Source organism: Macrosteles quadrilineatus, unplaced genomic scaffold (assembly GCF_028750875.1).
Source record: "Macrosteles quadrilineatus isolate MER2022 unplaced genomic scaffold, UCM_ALF_1.0 Scaffold_55__1_contigs__length_795759, whole genome shotgun sequence".
Lineage (NCBI taxonomy): Eukaryota > Metazoa > Arthropoda > Insecta > Hemiptera > Cicadellidae > Macrosteles > Macrosteles quadrilineatus.
This window is the reverse complement of record NW_026542648.1, coordinates 691778-707855: the sequence shown is the minus strand read 5'-3', so window position 1 is coordinate 707855 and position 16078 is coordinate 691778. Positions and strand designations below refer to the sequence as shown.

At 35.4% G+C, this 16078-nt stretch overlaps 1 protein-coding gene across 2 annotated transcripts in view; it reads right to left on the bottom strand.

Annotated features, from left to right (window-relative positions):
* The window catches only part of LOC128981898 (protein C-ets-2-like), a 68903-nt gene that overhangs the window by 39794 nt on the left and 13031 nt on the right, over nt 1-16078 (bottom strand). Inside the window, exon 1 of one of the 2 annotated variants that reach the window (XM_054400886.1) lies at nt 3296-3404. The exons of the other annotated variant lie outside the window; for it this stretch is intronic. The gene's annotated coding sequence lies outside the window, so the exon portion shown is untranslated. Of the gene's footprint in view, nt 1-3295; nt 3405-16078 lie in introns of those variants that run through there. 2 annotated transcript variants of the gene reach the window in all.

Sequence of the window (16078 nt, the reverse complement as noted above, 5' to 3'; positions counted from 1 at the left end):
AACATTTAGCAGGAAAAAACAACAAACAAACAAAACCAAAACCAATTGAATTTCATTTAGGCCAATCTAAAATTCCTATTTGAAAATTCTAAATAAATTATTGATAAATATTTACTTACAGAGGTGATTCTTGTAAGACAGCAAAACATACTGTTTTACCGATGTATATAATTTTATATATTTCATTTTTATCATCTATGTTATGCAACAATGGGTATTCAATATTGTACTTAACTCTTTATGTATCATTAGTTGTCAAAAGGAGTGTTATTTTTCTATCATGGCACCAAGAGTTGTTATTGATCCTGCTTCCCATATTTAATTTAACATTAGGATAAAAATATTTATCTTCTATAATTCTTGTGATACATAATCATTAATTGATTATTAATTATTTTTAGTTAATTAACTATCAATTATCAATTGAGTTGGGGACGAGACCTAGGTGTGTATTTTAACCAAAATATATGAGTGAAGGATGAGTTTAGAATGGCATGAGATGACTTTTAGAGCTTTGTTGTTGACTATACTAAGATCAGCTGTGCCATTAGCCAGGATGATTTGTTTAAAGCCCATTGATCAGGAACAGCTGGGTCTTGAAAACTATCATAAGCTACTGGATTTTCTGAGGATCGAACCAGTGACGTTTTGATTGTTAGGCACTTGATCACTTGATGTTGGATTGTGTTAGCACTTTAACCACTCAAATAAATTATATAAATGGGCTGCCTTACAAATGTGAGGGAGAGAAGCCAAAGAATACTTGTCAGTGGTTTTACAGAGTACAGGCTCCATAGGTGCATAAAAATCTGTTTAAAGATTTTAAAAGAGATTGGTCCACTTATTACAGTAGAATGCACAATAAGCTTCGGTTGACGTGCTTGGACCATGAGTCCTCCCCTGTTACAATCAATCAATCTATTACAGTATCTTATTACTTAAACCATAAACGTAGAGCTATAATAATAGATACTACTGTTATACTTTTGTTTTTATTCAAAACCAGTGTCAATGAACAAACAATCCAATGTTTTCATTTAGAATAGAATAAAATATTATGTTCATTTTCTCAATTCAAATGACTTACAATACATTGTACATGGTTCACAATTATTGTAGACCTACATTAAAAACTGGCAATAAAGAAAACCCAAAATACCCCCGCCGCAGCAAACCTGACGCCTAAGCGAATTTCCATTTGGCTGAATTGATTTTCAATTGATCTATTTAAATAACATTAGGTTTAACGAGTACCTAGGTTTGCTGCTACAAGGAAACTAATAAAGTGTGTGTTTTAAGTAAAATAATTATTGCTTAGTATAAAATGAATATATTTGCCAAGTTTGATCAAAAGATATCCATAAAGAAGCAAACTACAACATTTTACAATATTCTCCATAAGAATAACATGGGAATTTTAAATTTACCATTTTTTTAGTTTTCTCCGTAACCAATAACCGTACAAAAACACTTTGATATACTGAATTGTTTGTTTTTTTAAGCTCTTTAAGAAGGTTTAGAGAAAAATTGGGAAATTTTGTGTTTTGAGGGTCAAAAGTGAGAAAAACCAATTTTTACCCCATAAAACCCCCCATAAAACCCTGTTCCTATGGTCCGATCATGCTGGATCGCGAACTCATTCAAGTTTATCCCGCCTTACACCTTCAAACCAAATTTCATCAAAATCGGATAAAAATTACTCAAGTTATCGTGTTCACGGACACATATATATATATATATATATACATATATAAAAATTTGAACGAGTGGTGTTTTTGGCCTCTGGGGACATAAAAATGAAAAAGTAAATCGGTCCCGGGCCTAAGTCTTACCATGAGACCTACGGTAATAGCTACTTCCCTATAGGGAAATTCGCTAACAAAATAAAGTTGAAATTAAACATAAATCTGTTTTTCTCACCAGGCTGACAATAACAAGATACATTTTATCAATTGACATAAAATAAACTGAAGAAGAAAGACAACCGTCCTGTGTATGTATAATAAAGGTGTCCCGTATATTTTTAAGTTAGAGAAAATAATTAGGGCCTCTTTAGGCGAGGCATGAGGTCATTATTTACAAATTTTGGCTACAATGAGAGTTCATTCAGATCGATATTACATGTTTCAAAAATGTATATAATATAACTTAAAATATCAGGCTATATATATGTTCGTTTAAGGTATTAAGTTAGGAAATTATTATACACACAATAGTTACATACTTTGTACATTAATTAACTACGGTACCTACGAACTCAAAAAAAATAGGTACTTTGGTAAAAAAAGAAGGATTAAGGTATCGTTTGATTCATAACAAAACAAGGAAAGTCCTACAAACATATTTATGATAGATAACCCAACCTAACATAACCGCCGCAGCAAGCTGTAAAATATGTGGCCTCTGTATAATACAAAAAAAATTTTTTGAGGCAGGAATAGTAGTAGGTATATTTAAATAATTATAAACTATAAATCTTGTGAGCAGTCGTTTTGACATCACTGTTAGAGAACAGTATTATATTTTGGTTTATAATAATAATAATATATCAATATTTTCAATATTTTTATAAAATCAAATGACATTTGTCATAATTAGTGCATGTAAACAGGAATGTATGACAATGCCAGATTATTTATCATTTCACCATTGACTTTTGAATAGTACTTTACCAACCATTACTAATTGTGTGGAATATACGGTGTGGTTCTCAAATTAACAATTTTGTTAATAAAGAATAAACTACTTTAAAAATACTCGTAATCTTAGTGTTGGGCAATGTATCATTTTATCAAGGACAAGCTTTCCAAGATATTGGAACCCTCAACTAAACCGGCCAAACTGGAACTAGCAATCGCCACAAGCCGATTTCACCTATCCATTATCCACTAACAGGTTTGCCGATCAACCATCAATTAGTACCAAATATTTTTTTTCAATAGCCAGATATAACCACAACATTGTGTTATTCAACAGGGAAAACGCATATCTTAAATGGTCGGCCAAATTAAACCTGAGTGACGTCACAGTGTTTAGAGAGAAACCTTTGATATCGAGGCCTTGAATTTGAATAGGTCAAGTGGATAACTCATTACACACACTAACACATCATTGTTGTATTTTGTGGACCTATTTTCTTCGTTCATAATAAATACATAACAATCAATGGCACTATTGATTAGTTTACCTCCAACTCTAGTATAATTAATATTTCTTATCAATTACCACACTCAAATTACACTAATTTAATGACAGCGTAATAAAACATAAATTTCAAGACAGGTCACCAACTCACGTTTGTGTTGCCATCCGTTGGTGGATTTTATCGACAAGGCGAGAACAAAATACCCTGAAAACGGAACGCGCACTTGATAGCTATATAAATCAAAATGGCAGATGTTAGAGTTTACACGTAACACGTTCGTGACGGAAGCTCGGTAGTATCTCGCAATCGCACCGCACAGCACACTAACACACAGACACAGCGACAGCGACAAAACTCACAGCTGATCATCAAGGTTATAGAGTCAGCTGAGCTAAGATTCAGCCAGCAGCCAGGTTAACCACCCGTCAACCGTCGCTATAACCGCGAAATACAGTATACACTCCTCCGTCTTAACTCTCTAACCGCACAATAACAATCTAGAGAGTAGAGACTGCCGCCTCCGCTACCGCTGTCGGCTGTACAGCACAGCTGTAGCGCGGTAGTGGTGGTGGCTGGCGCTGGTAGGCCATTCCCGAAATAACTATCCTGGCGCGTTCACGTGGTTACGGCCCGGGTCAACAGGTGATAGAGCCGTTCACCGCTCGATACAAAATGTACATGCGTATTCGCCCCCCGGTCCCAATAATTACTGCCCATCTCTCTGGCACTCGAGTGCCTAAAATAAATAAATCTCCACGCGCATGTCGCCGCGGGGCCAAGGTCACTGATATAGGAAACGCCAATAACAAAATAGCTAATAAACTCGAGGCGGAGGTAAATCATTTACAACGGACGATTTCAAGTAGGTGAAAATAATTTTACACAATTTAATTTAATCTGTAGAGTAACGTAAAATTAAATTTTCTAAATACAAACATTATGAATACATTTTTAATTTTCAGTTTCTCGTAAGTCTAGACGTTATGTATCATCATCTCCGGCCAAACATCAATAACCGTAAACCCACCCCCTGCCCGTGCTCACGCCCACTTCCAACATCGATCTCATCTCCCAAGTGGGTATGTAGAGCACGTGGCTGTCACACCACTGACACAGCGACCTGATTCGGTCATTGTACCGCTGGAGGGTCTTGGTCTAGTTAGTTAGTTTGAAGGTTTGTTGTTAATTGAGTTTGGATAGAGTAATTTAGTTCTGGCCTGCCGTTATTTTATTTTTAATTTTAGACATAAAGAAAATTGCATGACTAATAAAAATTTGTAAAAACAGGGTGAGTTTGGAATGGAGTGAGATTATACGTGTGGTTTTCTTACTATGATCGGAAGTCTTTTTAAACAGGGTCAAAATATACCATCTTCAGCCTAGGGTATCAATATTTTACAAGAGTAGAGGTAAATAAATACGAAGCTCCAATAATTTAATCATACTGTACAACGAACAAATACTTGTCTCTTCTAATTTTGTTATCTAAGGGTGAACACGAGCTGATATCATCCCGACACTGACATTGGGATGCAACTGAGTGTATTGTTAATCAAAAGGAGGAGGATGGGTCGATTTAACAATATCTCCCCCCCCCCATTATGTTATTCCCATGGGAAATAACATTGAAAGTTTCTGACTTTGGTATCAGGACCGTTCACTTAAAATATGACAGAGACTTGAGAAATGCTGAGAGTGCTATCTAGACCACTTCTAGGTGTGCTACGGACTTGAAATTTCCCCGGCTTCTTGGTGATGGCCTCTCACCCCTTCCTAAATTTCCAAATGACGACTAACAGCTAAGGGGCCTGGGGGGCGGAGCCTCCAGCGAGCCAAAGGCGAGTCGTGTAGTGTAGTCCTAAAGTGAGATGACATGTGCCGTAGTTCTTTATATCGTTGCATGTGCCATGTGAGTAGTTTTTACTGATTAAGATCCCCTGTATTCTTTAGCCAGGGCAATTTAAAAGTTCCGCGGCCAAGTACAGCTAGGGCCCAGTTTTAAACCACCGAAAAGTTACTGAATTCTATCGGGATCGAACCGGCGATCCTCAAGGACAGCTGGTATAAAATATGTATCATTTCGAACCAGATTTAGATGTAAATCGCACCTTCCGTGTGACATTTACATAAGTAAATAATTTAAAATATAACGTAACTTCGAAACAACAATTGAGTATTTGAGTTACAACGCAAGTTTAACAAATTGAAATCAAAGCGATTTGATCCATTGCGGACTAAATTCTTGGTAAATTGACAACATATATCCATTGTCCGCCTGCACAACTATTGAACTATTGATCCGTCTGTGTTCTTAGTAAGTATTTGAGCAACTTCTGTCTACCTCGTCATATTACTATGTTGACGCTGCGTTTTCGCTCGGTGCACACACCTACATATTTACATGGTACCTTGTTATTCACGCTCTCAAAGCGTGAATAGGAAACGGTAAAAGGTCCAATTTGTCCTGATTCGTTGTGACGATGCTTATATGAAAATATTTTCTATGAAAATTAATATCCCCGGCTTTTCCAAATTAATCTAAAGGTGTTTCTAAACGCAACTCAACTCAACCCAAATTAGAAGTACAGATATTCACTGTTTAGGGACAATAGAAGCTCATATTTTGGCAGGCCTTCCTTCACTTCATTGTCGATCAACTGGTATGCATTTTACCATTGGCATAGACACAGTTTAGTGTTATAAACTGGGAATTTATTGCGAATTAAACTCAACATGGTGTTTTCACTGGCTTAAAGATAATGTATTGTGGAAGAATACGAATACATAAACGGTAAATCATCGATTTTATGCCGGAAATGTTTGCTATTAAGTTTTTAGGTTTGCTTCCAGTACCATGCCTAATAAATAATACCGAACAACTACAGGTTGTATAAAACTGAAAGATCGATATTACAATAATACATATTTTCCATAATGACTTTTGCAATCTCAACAAAAGCATGGCATGCATGGGTTGCGTTTGCGTTTGAGAGAAAAACACATTGAATGTAATTCACAATTTTACACTAAACCGCGTAGACCCTAAACTGTATAATCTAACTACTGTAGTAAGTACCGGTAGAGGAAGAAGGACTGCCAACTTATGAACTTCTTTAGTCTGTAAACAGTGGCTCTAACTTATATACTTCTAATTTGGCTTGCGTAAACAATCCTGTACTAAACAATGATAATAGTTCAGGAATTTTTGTAAACCATCTATCGGGTTGTATCAAGGTCCGATTTTAACCTAACCTAAAAACGTGTTGTACAGTGTTTGAAAGACTAATTATTTATATATTGATTATTATATATAGTAACCGTAGGAAACATATAATGTGTAACACGAGTGCAAACTGCCTTTGCCCACTTACACAAAAATAACTTAATGCTATCAGGATCCCATTGGAAATCTTTTCGCCGTAATACACAAAACCAAACTACCGTACTCGTCTGTTATGACCACATGCAAATAGTACCCATACTAAAATAGTCTTCAAGAAAAACTGGTAATATTGGAATGAATATAAATTTGAAATAAAAAAAAATCACCAATATTTTCAGAATTTTTAATTTCATGAGGCCTATGCTGTCTGATGATGCCAGCATAGCTGACGAAAGACCTCATGAAATTAAAAATTATGAAAATATTGGTGAAGTTTTTATTTCAAATTTATACTAAAATAGGCCTACACTTTGTCATGCTCAGGTTGGCCGATGGATCCGGGAACACGAATAAATTACAAGCAATTCAAGACGTTATCTAATTTCCAACAAACGTTACTGATTACTTTCCTACTTGACAGTCGACCATTGTTAGCAGCAGAGACGTGGATTGAACTAGCTGTAAACAGCTCACTTACCTGCGGCGCTACAGGCTACAATGTTGCGCCTGCGTGGCGCACGCACACGCACACGCACAGTACGGTGAACTGGTGAAGTGATATTCCACTGGCCATGAAAAACGTCACGCACAGTTCAAAGCTCGACCCGTAACCACATCATTACAGGGTTGGTTATAATAACAAAGCAAACGCAAGCAACATCACAGGGATTTACGATTTCTCTGAACCTTGATTAATTTTGGTGTTAAACAAAAGGGATTGAGGAGACTCCACTGACAATCTTGCTATTGCAAAACATAGGCCTAAGTATTTTCAGTTTTCATCAAAGAAACTTTAAAAACTTGCTATATAAAACAGTGTTTAGCTTCGAAAACCTAGGCTATAACTTCGAGGTGAGATTTGATTTTTGCTTTAACCATTGAAAGAATTTAAAACATTTAACGGTACTAAAAGATTATACATTTTAACACAGACACTAGATGACACTTAACACACCGGCACTTGTTTAGCAGACGACAACTTACCATTTGTACTGCTAGTAGGCCTAACATAGATTCGACTGTGCTCATGCTAAATGCCGACTGTTTATTCCAATCAAGCAATTGGCGACAGTGTACATTTGTATGTGTAATTAACCGGGCTTAAAATAGATCACCACTTTTGCAACTAACTTTAACAAAATGACGATTTGATATACCGGTAATGTTGTTAAGGAATATGAAATAAAAATATGATTTTCAGTTATCAGTTTCTGATATATTTTTACAAAAGTAATAAATTATTGCATTTGTTGTGCCTATGGATATTTTCATATTATTCCAAACTAGTAAATGATAAATGCATACCAATATACATAAGTTGAATAGGGATATTTACAGGTACCTAATTTGGGAATCTGCTGCCAGGCAAGTTATTACAGTATGAGTTAAGAGTTATGGCATCAATTTATAGGGAGGGTGGGCCAAAATGGAAAAAAAATTACAAAACAATTTTTTGTTTTTTTATTTGTTTGCTTAACAGCTTCAGAAGATAAATGTACTTATAGAACAACCTTTCACGCATACATCAAATTATGTACCATATATTTTAAAATTGATAATGAAATGAAAACAGATTTTTCTGATCTGTTTTACAAAACCTATGTAGGTGTTCCACTGTGGCCCAATATCAAGTGTTTCATTGTGGCCCATGTCTGTTTGATCAGAAAAACTAACCCTAATTCCACTTCAGAACTTTGTACAAGTATGTAAGCGAACTAGTCTAAAAGTTTTAGAAAGAGTTGTTCTTTATACTGGTATGTGTCACTTAGCTCTAATAACTGCAAATAGGGGTTAAAGTTGTGAAGAAATAACCTGGAAAAATTACTTCAAGATGTCAAAATCGAATAATATCTCTTCCTTACACTAAGTGTTGATACAGTATTGTTATGTGTATGTTTTTTATTCCTCTATGCCTCTCGATTCTCCCTTCGGTTTCAATCCCAAGTCCCACTCCAATTGGCATATCCGAATCCACAACCTCAACATGTGACCCGGTGTATATCTATCTTCTATCTGTAATATTAAAACGAAACAGGGTTTTTTTATTTCACGATTCTGAATCAACCACTTGACGGATTTTCATGATTTTTCTGTTGAAAGAAAGATAATTTTGAGAACTAGGGAATATCGAAGCCATAATTTTAGTTTAGGGTTTCAGTTTTTTTAAGTTTTAATTTAAAAAAGTCTAGCAGCCGCTAGCAATTTAAAGTATTTTCAATGCTGGTTTAACTAACAGCTGGTTTATAACTGTCATTGAAATGTTTATGTTACGAGATACAAAAATATTGTTCGTTGGTGTTTGCCTACATACTATTTCACTTTAAAATGTAGGTAGTTTTCCCCAACCGTGAAGGATCTGCGTTATCAGGAAATGTGTTATTTTTAACTAAACATCTCAAACACTTGCGTTTAATCAAGTTTTGTCGTAGTGTAAGTATTTAGTTTATGCATTGCAAATTTCAACTCATGTTTGGGAAGTATTTTTTCAGCAGTTTATCGCTTAATTGTTTAAGATATAAGTGGTTTAAGTGTCGATACTTCTTTTTCTTTAGGTTTGAATGTGAGTATGTCGGCATACTAAAATTTTGAAAGCGTCAATCGGTGTAGTAGGTCTCTATAAAACTGTCAAATAAACTGCAGCAGAAACCAAAGTCGACTCAGCACTGACCAAAGAACCGAAAAACCTTAATGCTGGGTTAGATTATAAAGTGCAGAGAAAACATACAGACCAGTTCAAGATTACGGCCCGGAGGTCGAAATAAAAAAGAACAGAGAGCTAAGAGAAATGTGTTAACACCCAAATATAGGGATGCTTTCCAGAAGTAGGTAAAGCTTGGATGGACAGGCTCTGCATAAACTTTTAAAAAGTATATTCCAAGGAGTACCACACGATAGACGGGAAATATCAAGTTATGAAATGCGTCCTCAGACTGGGATCTAAAGTTTGAAGAGGTAGGTGATAGAAGAGAATCCTCATAAAAGTTTCAGTGGTCACGGAGGTAAGATAAGGTACGGTAAGTACATAAGTAGTACAGTATGCAATTAGAGGTGGGATGCAGCTACTCTACTCCGGTAAAATTATCGGATTTAAAATGCATATCGCCATATTTTAGGTCTATATTCGAATGGAATAAATAGGTGGTCACGTTACATTTGTTTATAAGGTGATCATCCCCATTAAAACTGCCAGAATTTGTGTCTATGCGTGTAAACTAGATGTTCTGAATTATTCCGTTTTAGTTGACAACTTGATTCCCGTACGTAGGACGGGCCACCAGCTCGTCTGTTGTAAATTCAATGTGGCTTTATTATTAATTTTGTGCTACTAATTACACTTATTATTAATTAATTGACCCATAAACATGATGTCAGGTGTGGGGTTTGGTTATGTGACCTTTAGCTCCAGGAACTGCTTAATATGGTAATAATGAATTTAAGTTTCTTGAAAACAATAATTGTGCAGGTGAATGTAATTTACCTTTAGGAGTGTTCCTGTAAGTTAGTAAACCGATGTAGGGGTGATGTGGGGGTGATGTAGGGTGTAGAGGGATGTAGGGGGGATGTAGGGGGGGATGTAGGGTGTAGGGGGATGTAGGGGTGGGGGTGTTTGAATGTTCACATTTTTTCAGTATACCTTTGGCTATTTTTACTCCTGACTCAATCTGTCCATTGGACTGGGAACGCTTTGGCGAAGATAAGACACGGAGTTCATAGCTATTTAAGTTACACAGTTTTGAAACTCATGACTAGTGAACTGAGTACCTGGATTAGTTACTAGTAGCCTATTTGGGGGATTCCATGTCTTGCAAACATGGACTTTATTTTGTTAATATAACTTTTAGAGCTAATATTATTTAGAGACACTAATTCAAGGTATTAAGAATAATAATACATTATAACTAATTAGTGCACAGATTTTAATTCGAAGAGGTCTGCTGAAACTTTAGACCATGGCAGGGATGGTATTTCATGAAACAGGATTTGTTCTTTACAGTTATCGGAGGAATGTAAAGCACATGTCATACAACTATTTACAAACTCCTGTATGTCTGACTTTATACTAAGCCAATACAAAACATTTTTTGCTCTCATTTCATATGTACTTACTACTTACACCAACATGACCTTCGTGCAGCTTGTTAACATATCTTTATGCAAACTGTGAGGAACTATTAATCTATCATTTTTAAACACAAGTTACTCAATTACATGGAGATGGAGACTATCTCTTAAGTTCCAAAACGGTTTTACAGAATTGTCAAGATTATTTTTGTTTTCAGGCCACCCAGATTTAACAAATTCTCTTACTTGAACTAAAGTACTGTCCTCATCTGTCTTAGAAACAAACAAGCTAAATTTGTCTTAAGAAATAGGTTAACTATTATTGAACAAATTCATCTGTATGATCAATTTATTTTCTCTTTAGTTTGAAAGGGTAAGGATGACCTTGATAAGGTGTCTGCAATATACAGAAGTTTACCAGGCTTATAGATCACGTCAAGATCAAATCTTTGCACTTTTAACAACATAGTTTGTAATCTCAAAGGGGCTTGTGACAAAGGCTTCTTGAATAAGCTTACTCGGGGCTTATGGTCTGTCTCTACAGTTATTTTCTTAGAAAATATGTACTGATGAGACAACCAAATGCTATAGCTAGCATTTCTTTCTCTATTTGGCTATAATTTACCTGATTCCGAGTCAATGACCTTGATGCATATCCACACAATAACACAGCTCCTAGACCTATAGAGCTACTATCAACAGACAATGTCACCTCTTTTGTAGGATAAAAATAACACAAGACTGGGGGGCTGATCTAAATCTCTTTTAATTTCCGGAACACGATATCTTGTAGCTGATCCCAACATAAAAGAACATCCTTTCGAAATAACTCTCTTAAAGGTGTTGTTATTGTTGAATAGTTAGGGATGAATTTAGAAAGTCACGCCAAGAAACCTTTCCAGTTCTTTGCGATCAGCTGGGACCTACATATGCTGTATGGCAAGAACCTTCGAGGATTAAAATATTTTGTGATTTAACTTATATTGGAGATATTGGAAATTAATAATGAAATCTATAATAAAATATACAAGTTCAACAAGGCCAATACTGTATATAATAATTTTATTTTATTTACTAGCGCTTTCAGAAACTAGGTTTCCATCTTCAGGCAATAGTGTAGCAGCAAACATAGGTAATCATTAAACCTAATGTTATTTAAATAGATTTAATTGAAACTCAATTCAGACAAATGGATATTTGCTTAGTCAGCAGGTTTGCTGCGGTGGGGGTATTTTAAATACATATACTGAACCAATATTGATCTTAAACTTAGCACAAGGATGGACTATAACTAGTGTAATATGTGAACTCATTTTCAATATTTTTACGAGGTATATTTGTTAGAGGCCTACAAAGTACATAATTATGTAAGGTAAGGATTCAAGAGATTTTATTGATTGGTCTCCATGACAACCATAACACTAACTGATTCGAATTAATATGATCAGTTTACATTCATTTTGTGGAATGATAAGTGTTTCACATTCCTTCCTAAGTAATGAATAATGATTGTTTTATAAACCATTTTCAGTGTTTCAAAGTAAAAATTGGTTTTGTAGGACTTTATCGGTACATTAAACTTATAGCCTGATGATTACTACAAATAGTAATCCTTTCCAGAAGGAACAAATAAAAATGTTAAGTGAAATATTTGTAAATTATAGTGTCTCTTAAATAAATATTGAGACAGGTGCTCCAATACTGCAAATACAATATCTTATAAATCCTTTGTTTGTAATTCAACATGTAATGGTATAGTTCAAACAATCTCTCATAATATTTGGGACTAGTGCCATCACACTGTTTGAACTGCTCTTTCACTCGTTGTAATTTACAAAGTGTTAAATATGTATTAAAATATGTTACATTCGCAATTCATTTCAAACATTCACCATTCAGGCCCAATCGGAGAAAAAGTCTTAAACATCAATGTTGGTACATGGATGGTACAGATTTGTTGTGGTACTTTTCTATCTTTTCTCATCTACGTGAGAATACAAAAGATTTAAAAATAATATAGGGTTTGACTTGTTAGAGTATTTAAAACCCGTAAAAATCGAGTTAGTTTCATGGTTTACAATTCATATATATAACTCAGATAAATAGTAAATTATAAAAATTATAAAAATCTTAAGTGAGGGAAAACAATAATGACTATTGCATACGTTACAAAATTGGTTGATTACCTCATTGCATAGAATATTTCCAGTTCTTCATCAGCATTAATACTATACTATAGTGTGATTGTTGACGGAAAGCGGCTGGCTGAAGGGTCGACCCTACTCACACACACGCAGGCCTCACACACACAGACGCAAGGGATTAGGACGGACGTGGGACGGACCATTGTCCTGCCACTCGAGTCATCGGTGGCTCACGGAAATTAAACTATCAATTTTTTTTAATTTTACGTTTGTTATAAAATCTGGTAACGCTTTTGACTTCAGCTCAAAATGCTTAGTAAAATGATACCAAACAATATATATTTTGCTTACAAAGTGTAAAAGCTACGAATATTTTAACACGTTTTTATTAGCTAGCTACTTGTCACAATCATTTCGTGTTTGGACTCATTTTTCATTGAATTAAACAACAAATTCATTAACACTAACCATTTTACTGTATATCTAACATCAAATGAATTGCAATTTTGAGGTATCATACAACAGATGTTATATTTCTTTAATGAATAGGGGATCGGGGCTTTCAGGCAATTAGGACGGTGGTGAGTGTGCGTGCGTGAGTCGGGTCCCTCGCAGGTAGGGCTGAGCTCCAGCCGCACTCCGGTAAAAATCAGACTATAACACAACTGTGCCCTTCTCCTTTTTGAAAACCCTTCAGATAGTATTCAAATCATCGTGGGGATAGCCTTTTTTGATGGTAAACACAATTTCAATTTTATCAGCGGTAGGCTGAGTAAATCCTTTTTTTATTTGATCAAAATTTTCTGTCCATTCAGAAAGTAGGAACGTTCTTACTTCAAAGAGAGGTGTCCCCTCAAACTGTGCTAGTTCGATTCCTTTCCTCTCCACTTCTGTCATCATTGTGTACTTCTGTGCTAATGGATTAACCTCTAGCATAACTTTGCGACGTTTGGCCGTTAAGTTGCTGTTAAAGTTCCTTAATTCCTTAATTCCTTGACGTGGGTTGGACTAATGTATATGGATTACATAAGGTTGTGTAATGTGCATATAATCTCTATTTGGTATATATGGGAGGAATGGACTATACTTGTAGTGTACCTGAACCTGAAAATGAATGTTGAAATGGTGGGTGCTACGTTTAAACAGTCGTGCAGCTTCGTTGGCAACAAACGATACAACGTGTTTTAGTTCTAAATGTTACATAGGTAGTAACGTTTATATGCAACGTTGTTCGTCACTGAATAACCTTTGAACAGCTAATGAGTCAGTTATTTACAGGACTACCACCAAGCCGCCACCCCCTGAATGTGTTATGAATAAAGCCAAAAGCCCAGATACATAATAACTGTTAAAATTATATCTTTGCTTGAAATGGATTCAGAAAGGATTAAAATAAATTAATCTTTCTTAGGATACAATTTTATTTGATTTCTTTTTTGAGTTTAATAACACTTTGTAGGAGATGGCAGGTTAAGTTTCTGGAAATGAAATATGTAACTTTATTTGGCAATCAACCTATCGTTTGCAAAAGCAACATGTTTAAACTTTTGTTTCTGAGTGATTACTAAGAAGCATTTAAGGGCCAGCCATATTTGGTTTATTCATGAAAATATGATGGCAAAATGTCTATGAGAAGTAATTAGGTCTATAACCAGTATCACAATACACACATTTCCTCCACTTTTTGTAGCACATGAAACTCTTTATCTTGATGAATGTTAACTATTGCTGAGTTGGTCTTTATCACTAATTTATTCTTGTACACAACAGAAGTAGACTTTTGTGTAGTTTTCAATCCTGTACCGCACAATGAAATCTAAAAGGGGCCAAGAAAAGATGAATTAAATTATACAACAACTTAAATTAAAAACAAAAATCAGGAAATGAGAGACATAACCACATTCACTACCAGGTGATACAAGGCAACTTATACCGAGGAGCTTTGACGGCTGGATGGTAACGTGTTTTAAGGTGTCGAGGAGTAGTTTTGTAAAATTGAGTAAATTAGTAATATTTGATACCATAAAATAGACCACTACAAATAAACCAACTGAATAAAAGTCTTTAGTTAGGGATGGTGCCAAGTTTGTATTGAATCCATTTTTCTCAGACAGCCAGGCAGAGCTCAAGGCACGCGACTCCTGCGAGTTCAAGTCCAGGGTGGTCTGGGACTACCTCACAACAGTATCTGTCCTGGGCAGAAGCACTACAGTGACGCTCTGCTGGGACCTTGGACACTCAGGGATAAAAGATAACTAGGTGGCCGATAAGTTGGAAAATGTGGCGTCAGCCTCAGACAGATCACAGCTTCCTGAGATTGCACCTACATCGCTTGAGGATCTACATTGGGGACACTGCATGTAGGAAATGTGGGCAGTCCGAGGAGACTGCAGATCATCTACTCTATGACTGCACAGGTAATGGAACCATGACAAGGGGCAGACACTTTCATCTAGAAGAGCTCATAGATAGGATGCTGCAGTTCACTAAGCAACTCAGGTTTGACGGCCTCTGATGCACCAAGTGGGGAGTGCAAAAAGCCCATTTGTAACTGCCGCAAACTGGGACTAGGTTCGCCCTGATTCAGTAAACCAATCAATCAATCTGCCATTTGGTATAAACAAGTAACAAATTTAGACCGATACGCTCCTGATTGCATTAATTGAAAGTAAACAGTGTATTACTGGCCTCCTAGATAATGTTTGCTAATGTCCTTCAAGACTAGAGCCTAAAAAAACAGTACAGAGCTGTTATTCTTGAATGCTAACACTTAATTTGTTTCAAAATATTTACTATGCTATTTTCCCCCTTATAAAAAATTCTAAAATGTGAAAATAGTATATTTCATTACTAGGGCGTAAAGTGACTCTTTACGAACCAATCAAGTTTCACGATCTCAGGAAAATGAGCAAGGGTTGAAAGGACACTTTTAGGCTGAGTGTTGAACTATATTTTTTGTCGTATTTCAAGATTAATTAACAAAGAAGGTTAGATAATAAAAATACTTATCATGTAAAGATAACCACTAATAACAACGTTGAACTTGTTTCTGATTCTTGTAATGCAAAAAAACAGCTCTTTAGTAAGTGATTCAATCTTTGTCTATTCCAATTCTATAAGTGTACATTACAATATCGATATGTCAAACTATGGACAAGAATGCAACATTAAGCTACAATCGACTAGATCAATCGATAAATAATTTTGATACATGCGATTGCTAACAATCAAAAGCTTACAACTGTTTACAACAACTTACTTTTACTACCTAGGGACTAAAAAGATTTTTACTTCCGAGAGAGTAAAAGAGCTATTTTAGATCCGCAATGCGTGTATTTAAAATGG